The following is a 14,361-nucleotide window of genomic DNA, read 5'->3' on the forward strand; positions in this document are numbered from 1 at the left end:
TGGTGGAAGAAACAGGTTTAGCAATAGCAAGCCTTTTCCATCATCAACTCAGCAACAGACAGAGAACTCTGAACAAAATGCTTCTAATTTAGCAAATCTAGTCTCTGATCTATCTAAGGCCACTGTAAGTTTCATGAATGAAACAAGATCTTCCATCAGAAATCTGGAAGCACAAGTGGGCCAGCTGAGTAAAAGGATCACTGAAATCCCTCCTAGTACTCTCCCAAGCAATACAGAAGAGAACCCAAAAGGAGAGTGCAAGGCCATTGACATAAGTGCCATGGCCGAACCTGAGAGGAGAGGAGAGGACGTGAATCCCAAGGAGGAAGACCTCCTGGGACGTCCAGTGATCAATAAGGAGCTTCTCTCTGGGGAATCAAAGGACTCTGAGGCTCATCTAGAGACTATAGAGATCCCATTGAACCTCCTTATGCCCTTCATGAGCTCTGATGAGTATTCCTCTTCTGAAGAGAATGAGGATGTTACTGAAGAGCAAACTGCCAAGTTTCTTGGTGCAATCATGAAGCTGAATGCCAAATTGTTTGGCATTGATACTTGGGAAGTTGAACCTCCCTTGTTCATCAATGAACTAAGTGATCTGGATCAACTGACATTGCCTCAGAAGAGACAGGATCCTGGAAAGTTCATAATACCCTGTACCATAGGCACCATGCTCTTTAAGGCTCTGTGTGACCTTGGTTCAGGAATAAACCTCATGCCCCTCTCTGTAATAGAGAAACTGGGAATCTATGGGGTGCAAGCTGCTAAAATCTCACTAGAGATGGCAGACAGCTCAAGAAGACAGGCTTATGGACAAGTAGAAGATGTATTAGTAAAGGTTGAGGGCCTTTACATACCTACTGATTTCATAGTCCTGGATACTGGAAAGGAAGAGGATGAATCCATCATCCTAGGAAGACCTTTCCTGGCCACAGCAAGAGCTGTGATTGATGTTGACAGAGGTGAAATAGTCCTTCAATGGAATGAGAACTCCCTTGTATTCAAAACTCAAGGATCTCCCTCTGCAACCATGGAGAGGAAGCTTGAAAAGCTTCTCTCAAAGCAGAGTCAACCAGAGCCTCCACAGTCAAACTCTAAGTTTGGTGTTGGGAGGGCACAACCAAACTCTAAGTTTGGTGTTGAACTCCCATATCCAAACTCTAAGTTTGGTGTTGGAGAGTCTCAACAAAGCTCTGCACATCTGTGAGGCTCCATGAGAGCCCACTGTCAAGCTATTGACATTAAAGAAGCGCTTGTTGGGAGGCAACCCAATGTTTATCTAATTCTTATTTTTATTGTTTTTCATGTTTTCTTAGGTTCATGATCATGTGGAGTCACAAAATAAATAGAAAAATTGAAAACGGAATCAAAAACAGCAGAAGAAAAATCACACCCTGGAGGAGCATCTGTCTGGCGTTCAGCGCCAGAACAGAGCATGGTTCTGGCGCTGAACGCCCAAAATGGGCAGCTTCTGGGCGCTGAACGCCAGAACAGGCATGGTTCTGGCGTTCAACGCCAGAAATGGCACACAGATGGGCGTTGAACGCCCAAAATGGGCACCAACCTGGCGCTGAACGCCCAGAGTTGTGTGCAAGGGCATTTTACATGCCTAAATTGGTGCAGGGATGTAAATGCCTTGACACCTCAGGATCTGTGGACCCCACAGGATCCACTCAGGATCTGTGGACCCCACAGGATCCCCACCTACCTCCACTCACTTCTTCTCACCACTCTCTTTCACACAACCCCATAAACACTCTTCCCTAAAAACCCCTCACCAATCACCTCAATCTCTCTTCCCCACTAAACCTTCACCACTCACATCCACCCACTCTTCCCCATAAACCTACCTCATAAACTCCACCTACCTTCAAAATTCAAAACCAATTTTCCACCCAAACCCACCCATATGGCCGAACCTTAAACCCCCCTCCCTTCCTTATATAAAGACCTCCATTCTTCACCAAATTCACACAACACACCCCTCTACACTCTCCTTAGCCGAAACCTCATCTCCCTCTCCCTCTCCATATTTCTTCTTCTTCTTCTTCTATTCTTTTGTTTATTGCTCGAGGGCGAGCAATATTCTAAGTTTGGTGTGGTAAAAGCATAGCTTTTTTGTTTTTCCATTACCATTGATGGCATCTAAGACCGGAGAATCCTCTAGAAGAGGGAAAGGGAAGACAAAAGCTTCCACATCCGAGTCATGGGAGATGGAAAGGTTCATCTCCAAAGCCCATCAAGACCACTTCTATGATGTTGTGGCCAAGAAGAAGGTGATCCCTGAGGTCCCTTTTAAACTCAAAAGAAATGAGTATCCGGAGATCCGACATGAAATTCAAAGAAGAGGTTGGGAAGTTCTAACAAATCCCATCCAACAAGTCGGCATCCTAATGGTTCAAGAGTTATATGCCAATGCATGGATCACCAAGAACCATGATCAAAGTAAGAACCCGGATCCAAAGAACTATGTTACAATGGTTCGGGGGAAATACTTAGATTTTAGTCCGGAAAATGTGAGGTTGGCGTTCAACTTGCCATACATGGAAGAGAACGCACGCCCCTACACAAGGAGAGTCAACTTTGATCAAAGGTTGGACCAAGTCCTTATGGACATATGTGTAGAAGGAGCTCAATGGAAGATTGACTCCAAAGGCAAGCCGGTTCAACTAAGAAGAGTGGACCTCAAGCCTATAGCTAGAGGATGGTTGGAGTTCATTCAATGCTCAATCATTCCCACTAGCAACCGGTCTGAAGTTACTATAGACCGGGCCATCATGATCCATAGCATCATGATTGGAGAAGAGGTGGAAGTTCATGAGATTATACCTCAAGAACTCTACAAGGTGGCTGACAAGTCCTCCACCATGGCAAGGTTAGCCTTTCCTCACCTCATTTGCCACCTATGCAATTCAGCTGGAATTGACATAGAGGGAGATATCCTCATTAAAGAGGAAAAGCCCATCACTAAGAAAAAGATGGAGCAAGCAAGAGAGCCCAGTCATGGAGCTCAAGAGGCGCAAGAAGCTCATCACCATGAGATTCCGGAAATGCCTCAAATGCACTTTCCTCCACAAAACTATTGGGAGCACATCAACACCTCCCTAGGAGAATTGAGTTCCAATATGGGACAACTAAGGGTGGAACATCAAGAGCACTCCATCATGCTGCATGAAATAAGAGAAGATCAAAAGGCAATGAGGGAGGAGCAACAAAGACAAGGAAGAGACATAGAAGAGCTCAAGGACATCATTGGTCCCTCAAGAAGGAAACGCCACCATCACTAAGGTGGATTCATTCCTTGTTCTTGCTTTCCTCTGTTTTTCGTTTTCTATGTTATGTGCTTATCTATGTTTGTGTCTTCATTACATGATCATTAGTAGTTAGTAACTTTGTCTTAAAGATATGAATGTCCTATGAATCCATCACCTCTCTTAAATAAAAACTGTTTTAAATCAAAAGAACAAGAAGTACATGAGTTTCGAATTTATCCTTGAACTTAGCTTAATTATATTGATGTGGTGACAATGCTTCTTGTTTTCTGAATGTATGCTTGAACAGTGCATATGTCTTGTGAAGTTGTTGTTTAAGAATGTTAAATATGTTGGCTCTTGAAAGAATGATGACTAGGAGACATGTTATTTGATAATCTGAAAAATCATAAAAATGATTCTTGAAGCAAGAAAAAGCAGCAAAGAACAAAGCTTGCAGAAAAAAAAAAAAGAAAAAGAAAAAAATAGGCGAAAAAAAAATAGAAAGAAAAAGAAAAAGCAAGCAGAAAAAGCCAATAACCCTTAAAACCAAAAGGCAAGGGCAAATAAAAAGGATCCCAAGGCTTTGAGCATCAGTGGATAGGAGGGCCTAAAGGAATAAAATCCTGGTCTAAGCGGCTAAACCAAGCTGTCCCTAACTATGTGCTTGTGGCGTGTAGGTGTCAAGTGAAAACTTGAGACTGAGCGGTTAAATTCAAGGTCCAAAGCAAAAACAAAGAGTGTGCTTAAGAACCCTGGACACCTCTAATTGGGGACTCTAGCAAAGCTGAGTCACAATCTGAAAAGGTTCACCCAATTATGTGTCTGTGGCATTTATGTATCCGGTGGTAATATTGGAAAACAAAGTGCTTAGGGCCACGGCCAAGACTCATAAAGAAGCTGTGTTCAAGAATCACCATACTAAACTAGGAAAATCAATAACACTATCTGAAATCTGAGTTCCTATAGATGCCAATCATTCTGAACCTCAATGGATGAAGTGAGATGCCAAAACTATTCAAGAGGCAAAAAGCTATAAGTCCCGCTCATTTGATTGAAGCTATGTTTCATTGATAGTTTGGAATTTGTAGTATATTCTCTTCTTTTTATCCTATTTGATTTTCAGTTGCTTGGGGACAAGCAACAATTTAAGTTTGGTGTTGTGATGAGCGGATAATTTATACGCTTTTTGGCATTGTTTTTAGTATGTTTTTAGTAGGATCTAGTTACTTTTAGGGATGTTTTCATTAGTTTTTATGTTAAATTCATATTTCTGGACTTTACTATGAGTTTGTGTGTTTTTCTGTGATTTCAGGTATTTTCTGGCTGAAATTGAGGGACTTGAGCAGAAATCAGATTCAGAGGTTGAAAAAGGACTGCTGATGCTGTTGGATTCTGACCTCCCTGCACTCAAAGTGGATTTTCTAGAGCTACAGAACTCGAAATGGCGCGCTTCCAATTGCGTTGGAAAGTAGACATCCAGGGCTTTCCAGAAATATATAATAGTCCATACTTTGGCCAAGAATTGACGACTTAAACTGGCGTTCAACGCCAGCCTTCTGCCCAAATCTGGAGTCCAGCGCCAGAAAAGGATCCAAAACCAGAGTTGAACGCCCAAACTGGCATAGAAACTGGCGTTCAACTCCACAAATGGCCTCTGCACGTGCTACACTTAAGCTCAGCCCAAACACACACCAAGTGGGCCCCGGAAGTGGATTTATGCATCAATTACTTACTCATGTAAACCCTAGTGACTAGTTTATTATAAATAGGACCTTTTACTATTGTATTAGGTATCTTTTGATCATCTTTGGACACTTGGTTCTTAGATCAGAGGGGCTGGCCATCTCGGCCATGCCTGGACCTTCACTTATGTATTTTCAACGGTAGAGTTTCTACACTCCATAGATTAAGGTGTGGAGCTCTGCTGTTCCTCAAAGATTAATGCAAAGTACTACTGTTTTCTATTCAATTCTTCTTATTTCTCTTCTAAGATATCCATTCGCACCCAAGAACGTGATGAAGGTGATGATTATGTGTGACGCTCATCATCCTTCTCCCTTATGAACGCGTGCCTGACAAACACTTCTGTTCTACATGAATTAAGCTAGAATGAGTATCTCTTAGATCTCCTAACCAGAATCTTCGTGGCGTAAGCTAGAATGATGGCGGCATTCAAGAGAATCCGGAAAGTCTAAACCTTGTCCGTGGTATTCCGAGTAGGATTCAATGATTGAATGACTGTGACGAGCTCCTAACTCGCGATTGCAGGCGTTAGTGACAGACGCAAAAGGATAGTAAATCCTATTCCAGCATGATCGAGAACCGACAGATGAATAGCCGTGCCGTGACAGGGTGCGTGAGCATATTATTCACTGAGAGGATAAGATGAAGCCATTGACAAGGGTGATGCCTCCAGACGATTAGCCGTGCCGTGACAGGGCATTGGATCATTTTCCCGTGAGATGACCGAAAGTAGCCATTGACAGTGGTGATGTATCACATAAAGCCAGCCATGGAAAGGAGTAAGACTGATTGGATGAAGATAGCAGGAAAGCAGAGGTTCAGAGGAACGAAAAGCATCTCCATTCGCTTGTCTGAAATTCCTACCAATGAATCACATAAGTATCTCTATCCCTATTCTATTATTTATTATTCGAAAACTCCATGATTATTTTATATTTGCCTGACTGAGATTTACAAGGTGACCATAGCTTGCTTCATACCAACAATCTCCGTGGGATTCGACCCTTACTCACGTAAGGTATTACTTGGACGACCCAGTGCACTTGCTGGTTAGTTGTATCGAAGTTGTGACAATCATGAATTAAGATCAGAGCACCAAGCTTTGGAGCCATTACCAGGATTTGTTAGAACCTGGAGATCACAATTTCGTGCACCAATAATGTGCTTTACTAAAATCTCCTTTTGAAAATCCATTAAATAATAACATCATTCAATAAACGCAAACATATTTCAACTGAGAGCTATGTCTTGTAATGCTATAATAAAGCCCAGTAAACTGGTTATAAGCATTAACTTTTTCAGTAGTATGTAGATAATTATACTGATGTTATTGGGGTCATTCTTTAGCTTCTTGTCTTACCTAATACTTATGTTGACGTTGATGTGAACACATCTATTGATCAAAGCTCTAAAAATTTGAACATCGAGATGCCAAAAGTTCTTTATTTTTGATTTACATATTAATCTTCAGCATCTCAACTTGTTAATAGGTCTAAAACAAAATATTAAGTAGTTCGGGGATTTCACGTTAGAACTTAGAATATAATTGGTATGAGCCAATTCTTTTAAAAGCTTAAACTATTTTTTTTAGAAAGAAAATGTGTTGCATGCCATTTAGAAAAAAATAATAATAAAATAAACATCTGCAAGTGTCCTTGTGATGAGTACATCACTTCTTTTTATTACTATTATTTTTAATTAATATCATATTTCTGGCACATTAATTATTGACTACTTTGTATATAGAAACTATCAAATTATAATTAAAAGAAGATTGAGGTTTAGTTAAACCTATTATAAAGTGTTAAAACTCTGAACTAATAAAGGAGCATATAGTAGCACCATCCACTGACACTAGCGTGTTTTGATTACTTTTGTTGAAGATTCTTTGTATCTCTCATGAATTGGTAATATTGGGAGAAAAGTGTTAGTTCTGTTATATATTGAAGTTTTATGAGAGAAAAATTAAAAAAAAAGGAAGAAGGATTTGTTGATGCAATGAATAATGATCATGTGGTGTGAACAGGAATCAAAGTGTTTTAGTTATAATTGATATGAACCAATTCTATTTTTATGAAATTGGGTGCTTCTTCCAAGCTTGATTCAGAAATTCCTTTTGAATATGCAGAATGTTCCTTACTTGGGATGCAGTGCCTTGTATACTTGTAAGTTCATTGACTGTTAGTCATTATATTATATTGAGCTACTTTTTTTTATTGCATTTCAAATCATGACTGTGTTGAATTTTGTGGTGGTTGCAGCCTAGTAGTTATTGGATGGATTTTAGTTTCATGTACCTTCATACTTTGTGCTGGATTTCTGTTTCTTCATGCATGCAGTTCGGTTTCAATACTTTGACACTCTATATCTAAACTCATATTTGCAATACAATGTATTCGTTCCCTTTCTGAATACTAAGTTCTTAATTACTTCTTAGAGTGAGTCTGCATTATTTAAGATTTTCTTAGACAATTTATATTATTATTTTTTTATTTAAGATTTTCAGGTGTGTGGCACTTATTAGAACTTCTCCATGAGAAATGAGAAAGGAGCTGTATGAACATGATGGAGTTTGTAATTTGTAGTTTACATTTTGGAGATTTATAATTCCTTGTTTTTCTTGTCTTATGTATCTATCTAGTTCATTAGGGTTCTTCAATATGTCTTGTTAGTTTGTACTTTAAAGTTTATATGTTGAAGATTTATAAAATAATCTTAGTTAATGAAAGATATTTGAACTATCTATGTTATTATATATTATATAAATGTTGACTTGTTGAGTAAATTAGTTAATATATTTTTTAATTAAAAAATAATATAATCTGATAAATTATGTGTGTAATTTGTAGTAAAAAAAATTATTACAAAATAAATAGTATTTTGTAACTAAAGAAAAAAATGTTACAAAATTAAGTTACATTTTGTAACAAAATTTTATGATAGGAAAAAATAGATTGTCACCAAAAATACCTTGAAGATCAAAATTTGTTACCGCTTTTGTAATGACTTCTGATTTTTTGTATCACAAAAATTTGTTACAAAATATCATTTTGAATTGTAACAGTTCTGTTTTTTGTTACAAAATTTTTTTGTAACGGGACATACTGCAACGGCCCCTTTTTTTGTTACAAAATTCTTTTGTTTCAAAATTTCGATTTTTTGTAACAAATTTTTTTGTTACAAATATTACTTTTTCTTGTAGTGTTGGGAGAGTACTAGGAGGGAGTTCAGTAACTCTTTTACTCAGCTGACCCACTTGTGCCTCCAAATTTCTAATGGAGGACCTTGCTTCAGTCATGAAACTGAGAGTGGTCTTAGATAGATCAGAGGCTACAGTTGCTAAGTCAGAGTGGCTCTGCTTAGAATTCTCTATCTGTTGGTGAGAAGATGATGGAAAAGGTTTGCTATTGCCAAACCTGTTTCTTCCACCATTATTATTATTGAAGCCTTGATTAGGCTTCTGTTGATCCTTCCATGAAAGATTAGGATGATTCCTCCATGAAGGATTATAGGTGTTTCCATAGGATTCTCCCATGTAATTCACCTCTGCCATTGCAGGATTCTCAGGGTCATAGGCTTCTTCTTCAGAGGAAGCCTCCTTAGTACTGCCTGTTGCAGCTTGCATTCCAAACAGACTCTGAGAAATCATATTGACTTGCTGAGTCAATATTTTGTTCTGAGCTAATATTGCATTCAGAGTATCAATCTCAAGAACTCCTTTCTTCTGAGTTGTCCCATTATTTACAGGATTCCTTTCAGAAGTGTACATGAACTGGTTATTTGCAACCATTTCAATGATTTCCTGGGCTTCTGCAGGCGTCTTCTTCAGATGAAGAGATCCTCCAGCAGAGTGGTCCAATGATATCTTGGACAATTCAGACAGACCATCATAGAATATACATATGATGCTCCATTCTGAAAACATGTCAGAAGGACACCTTCTGATCAATTGCTTGTATCTTTCCCAAGCTTCATAGAGGGATTCACCTTCCTTCTGTCTGAAGGTTTGGACTTCCACTCTAAGCTTGCTCAACTTATGAGGTGGAAAGAATTTGGCCAAGAAAGCATTGACTAACTTCTCTCAAGAGTTCAGGCTATCTTTAGGTTGTGAGTCCAACCATGTCCTAGCTCTGTCTCTTACAGCAAAGGGGAAAAGCATAAGTCTGTAGACCTCACGATTAACCCCATTGGTCTTAACAGTGTCACAGATTTGTAAGAATTCAGCTAAAAACTGATGAGGATCTTCCAATGGAAGTCCATGAAACTTGCAATTCTACTGCATCAGAGAAACTAATTGAGGCTTAAGCTCAAAGTTGTTTGCTCCAATTGCAGGAATTGAGATGCTCCTTCCACAGAAGTTAGAAGAGGGTGCAATAAAGTCACCAAGCATCTTCCTTGCATCTCCACCATTGTTGTTGGGTTTGGCCATCTCTTCTTCTTTTTCGAAAAATTCTGTCAGGTCCTCTCCAGAGTGTTGTGCCTTAGCTTCTCTTAGCTTCCTCTTTAGAGTCCTTTCAGGTTCCGGATCAGCTTCAACAAGAATGTTCTTATCCTTCCTCATGCTCATATGAAAAAGAAGAGAACAGAAAAGAATAGAAATCCTCTATGTCACAGTATAGAGATTCCTTTATGTGAGTAGAAGAATAAAAGAGTAGAATGAAGAAGAGAGAAGATGAAGAATTCAAACATAGAGAGGGAGAGAGGGTTCGAATTATAAGAAGAAGAGAAGTGTTAGTAAATAAATAAATAAATAGAAAGAGATGAGAGAGAGAGAAACTTCGAATTTTAAATTAAAATAAAAGGAAAATATTTTTGTTTTTATTTTAATTATTAGTTATAATTCGAAAATCATAAAAAGGAATAAAATAAAATTAAAATTTAAAACAATTAGTTAATTAAAAAGAAATTTTGAAAAAGTGGTGAGGAGTTTTCGAAAATAAGAGAGAGAAAAGTAGTTAGGTAGTTTTGAAAAAGATAAGAAATAGTAAAACTTTTAAAATCAAACAAAAAGTTAAGTGGTTAATCGCAAAAGATTTGAAAATCAATTTTGAAAAGATAAGAAGTTAGAAAAGATTTTGAACTTGATTTTGAAAAAGATTTGAAAAGGAAATTAAAAAGATTTGATTTTTGAAATTAAAGTTGATTACTTGACTAATAAGAAACTAAAAGATGTTATTCTAGAATTTAAAGATTGAACCTTTCTTAATAGGCAAGTAACAACTTGAAGTTTTGGAATCAAAATATTAATTATTAGCAAAGCTTTCGAAAATTATGAAATAAAAATAAGAAAAATATTTTGAAAATCGATTTTTTGAAATTTTCGAAAAACATAAAAGAAAAATAAAAAAGATTTGATTTTTTTTAAAGAGATTTGAAAAGATAGAATTTTTAAATAGAAGATTTGACTTGACTCATAAGAAACAATTAAATTTTAAAACTTTTTGACTAAATCAATCAAAATTTCAAGATTTATGAAAAGAATAAGGGAAAGATATTTTTTTATTTTTGAATTATAATGAGGAAAGAGAAAAATATCAAAATGAAACATGACATAAGAATTATGAATCAAAATAAGAAAAATATGCAAGAACACTTTGAATGTCAAGATGAACACCAAGAACACTTTGAAGATCATGATGAATATCAAGAATATATTTTTGAAAATTTTTAAGAAAAGAAAAACATGCAAGACACCAAACTTAAAAATTTTTAAACTTTAGACACTAATAAATCAAAAATGCATATGAAAAACAAGGAAAGACACAAAACAAAAAAATGTAAAGATCAAACAAAGACAATCATCAAGAACAACTTGAAGATCAATGAAGAACACAAAGCATGTATTTTTCGAAAATTTTAAGAAAATTAAAAAGATGCAATTGACACCAAACTTAAAACTTCACACAAGACTCAAACAAGAAACATAATTTTTTTTTTTTGGTTTTTATGATTTTATTAATTTTTTGTATTTTTTGAAAATATTTTGAAAAAAAAAATAAGAAATTCAAAATTTTTAATGAGAATTCCAGGAATCATGCAATGTTAGTCTAAAGCTCCGGTCCAAAAATTTAGACATGGCTTAATAGCCAGCCAAGCTTTATGTGAAAGCTTCGGTCCAAAAGATTAGACATGGCCAATGGCCAGCCAAGCTTCAACAGAGCATTACTTACAACAGCCAAATTGATGGGAATCAAAAGGCTCCTGCAATGATAAGTGGAAGCCTCGGTCCAAAAAAATTTAGACATGACTTAACAGCCAGCCAAGCTTCAACAGATCATGATGAAACTCTAGAATTCATTCTTATTTTTAGAAAACTAAATATTATTATTGATATATTTTTTTTGAATTATTTTTCAAAAATAAAATTAAAAATAAAATGCTTAAACATAAAATAAAATTACCTAATCTGAGCAACAAGATGAACCGTCAGTTGTCCAAACTTGAACAATCCCCGGTAACGGCGCCAAAAACTTGGTGCACGAAATTGTGATCTCTAACAATGGCGCCAAAAACTTGGTACGCACAATCTTAGTCTCAACTCTTTTTCACAACTCCGCACAACTAACCAGCAAGTGCACTGGGTCGTCCAAGTAATACCTTGCGTGAGTAAGGGTCGATCCCACGGAGATTATCGGCTTGAAGCAAGCTATGGTCATCCTTGTAAATCTCAGTCAGGCAGATTCAAATGGTTATGAGGTTTTGATAATTAAAATATAAATAAAATATAAAATAAGATAAAGTTACTTATGTAATTCATTGGTGGGAATTTCAGATAAGCGTCTGGAGATGCTTTGTTGCTTCTGAACCTCTGCTTTCCTATTGTCTTCTTCCAACCATGCGTTACCTCCTTCCATGGCAAGCTGTATGATCCTCTCAGATGAAAATAAATCCATATGTGCTGTCACCGCACGGCTAATCATCTGTCGATTTCCGCTAGCGTCGGAATAGGACCATTGTCCTTTTGCACACTGTCACTTGTGCCCCACATTCGCAGGTTTGAAGCTCGTCACAGTCATCCCTTCTCAGATCCTACTCGGAATACCATAGACAAGGTTTAGACTTTCCGGATCTCATGAATGGTGCCAATGGTTCTAGCCTATACCACGAAGACTCTGATCTCATGGAATGGAATGCTCTGTTGTCAGGAGAGGCAACCATGCGTCGTGAACCAGGAGGCCAAGAGATATACACTCAAGCTATTGCAGATAGAACAGAAGTGGTTGTCAGGCACGCGTTCATAATTGAGAATGATGATGAGTGTCACGGATCATCACATTCATCAAGTTGAAGTGCGAGTGAATATCTTAGAGAAGAAGTAGGCGTGAATTGAATAGAAAAATAATAGTACTTGTATTAATTCATGAAGAACAGCAGAGCTCCACACCTTAATCTATGAGGTGTTGAAACTCCACCGTAGAAAATACATAAGTGAAAGGTCTAGGCATGGCCATGAGGCTAGCCTCCAAACGTGTACAATAGATGATAGTATTTGATTGATCAAAAAAACTCTAAAATAAATCTCTAAAAGTAGTTTTTATACTAAACTAGTAACTAGTGTTTACAGAAAATGAGTAACTAAGTGCAGATAGTGCAGAAATCCACTTCTGGGGCCCACTTGGTGTGTGCTTGGGCTAAGCATTGAAGCTTTTTCGTCCTTAGGCTGTTCCTGGAGTTAAACGCCAGTTTTGGTGCCAGTTTGGGCGTTTTACGCCAAGATGTTCTAGGCTGACTTTGAACGCCAGTTTGGGCCATCAAATCTCGGGCAAAGTATGGACTATTATATATTGCTAGAAAGCTCAGGATGTCTACTTTCCAACGCAATTAAGAAGACACCAATTGGGCTTCTGTAGCTCCATAAAATCCACTTCGAATGCAGGGAGGTCAGAATCCAACAGCATCTGCAGTCCTTTTTCAGCCTCTGAATCAGATTTTAGCTCAGGTCCCTCAATTTCAACCAGAAAATACCTGAAATCACAGAAAAATACGCAAACTCATAGTAAAGTTCAGAAATATGATTTTTGAATAAAAACTAATAAAAATATAATAAAAAGTAATTAAAACATACTAAAAACTATGTAAAAATAATGCCGAAAAGGGTATAAATTATCCGGTCATCAGTTGTGAAATTTGGAAAGTTGAGAACCTTGTTGTTTTTTGGTAAAAACTAGTTTTTGGTGAACTTTGACGGATCATAACTTGAGCCTCAAAGCTTGAAATTGAATGAAATTTATTTTAAATTAAAGGTTACTTTTAGAGCTTTAAATTGATATAAAGTTTGAAGAAAATGGATTTTTATAGAGGAAGTTATGACTGTTTGAAGTTTGGTACCAAAAATTGAATTCTGCAACATTTGAAAATTTTCTAAGTCTGGTGTGGGCTGCGTACGCGAACACTGCCTGCGTACACGAGCTAACAGATTTTCAACCCTTGCGTATGTAACACAGTGCACACGACGCGACCAAACCATTCGGGTTGGGCCACTTGCGTACGCGAGGCACTGCATGCGTACGCGAGCTATCAAAATTGCAACCTTGCGTACGCAAACTTTAATACGTGACGTGAGCAACCCACTCGGGTTGGGCATCTCGCATACACGAGCAGGGGGTTGCATATGCGACTACCCCTTTTTCAACAGCATGCGTACACGAGGCAGGGGCTTGCGTACGCGAGACCCCCTGTTTGGCTAAAAAATTATTTCCTTTATTTTTAAGGTTTCTCCAAACTTTTAAAACTTCTCCAAGATGCAGTTTAAGGGTAATGTTTTATAGTTAGGCTTAAAGACCTATAAAAGAGAATTAGTGACTTAATTAGATGAATTTTACATGAATTTAGAAAACGGAGACTTAGGTTTCTGGAGTATTGAGGACGGATGTGGTTGAGTGAGAAGGCAGAGTATTGTATTGATGATTAATGATACGAGTTGTGGAAGTGGTGAACTACCAAGTACTGAATAAAATGATTTCTAAAAACCACTGATGTAATATTTTTAAGTTGAGATTGTTGAGACGCTATGCGCCTGGCAAGGACAGTGGTTAATCCCACTTGTCGAGGTTGCGGCGGCGGCGTAAAGACGGTGGTTAATCCCCCTTACATTGAGATGTGAGGTCTGAGGTAGAGTATCCCGCTCGCATCCTTTCGGATCACATAAGTGTGCCCGACACTATAGCCGTGGGGGTTCCCGTATCTATGTTCGTGATCGAAAGGCGACATCTCCATGGAGATGTGTCGGGTTGGCAGTTGAACCGGCAATGTGATATCACAGCCAAATACGACAGGCATTCATCATGTGCATATTCTATCTGTTTGTTTGCTTTGCCGACTTGTATTGTTTTGCCTAAGTGTTTAACATGCCTAAATGCTTATT

General features: G+C 37.6%; 1 non-coding gene across 1 annotated transcript; it reads left to right on the forward strand.

Moving 5' to 3' along the window:
* The first annotated feature begins 8,920 nt into the window (after window positions 1–8,920).
* LOC112739505 (small nucleolar RNA R71) lies at window positions 8,921–9,024 on the forward strand. Its single transcript, XR_003170440.1, has one exon. It is a non-coding gene; the product is annotated as a small nucleolar RNA R71 (small nucleolar RNA).
* The last annotated feature ends 5,337 nt before the right edge of the window (window positions 9,025–14,361 follow it).

This window comes from Arachis hypogaea, chromosome 13, assembly GCF_003086295.3.
Source record: "Arachis hypogaea cultivar Tifrunner chromosome 13, arahy.Tifrunner.gnm2.J5K5, whole genome shotgun sequence".
In the NCBI taxonomy this organism is placed as follows: domain Eukaryota; kingdom Viridiplantae; phylum Streptophyta; class Magnoliopsida; order Fabales; family Fabaceae; genus Arachis; species Arachis hypogaea.